Raw genomic sequence first — 329 nt, 5'->3', positions numbered from 1 at the left:
ATAGTGATAGCAGAATGTCTGAGAACTTCATAACAAAAACAGATGTTGGAGTAGCCCCTTCCAGCATTGGAACAAGAAATGAGTTTGACACTAAAATATCCCTTGGAACCTCTGATAGTGATAGCAGAATGTCTGAGAACTTCATAAGAAAGACAAATGTTGGAGTAGCCCATTCCAGCATTAGAACAAGAAATGAGTCTGACACTAAAATATCGCTTGGAACCTCTGATAGTGATAACAGAATGTCTGAGAACTTCATAACAAAGACAAATGTTGGAGTAGCCCATGCCAGCATTGGAACAAGAAATGAGTCTGACACTAAAATATCT

The sequence above is a fragment of the Octopus bimaculoides genome, chromosome 4 (assembly GCF_001194135.2).
Source record: "Octopus bimaculoides isolate UCB-OBI-ISO-001 chromosome 4, ASM119413v2, whole genome shotgun sequence".
Taxonomy (NCBI): domain Eukaryota; kingdom Metazoa; phylum Mollusca; class Cephalopoda; order Octopoda; family Octopodidae; genus Octopus; species Octopus bimaculoides.
The sequence above is the reverse complement of the archived record's forward strand: the minus strand, read 5'-3'. Positions refer to the sequence as shown.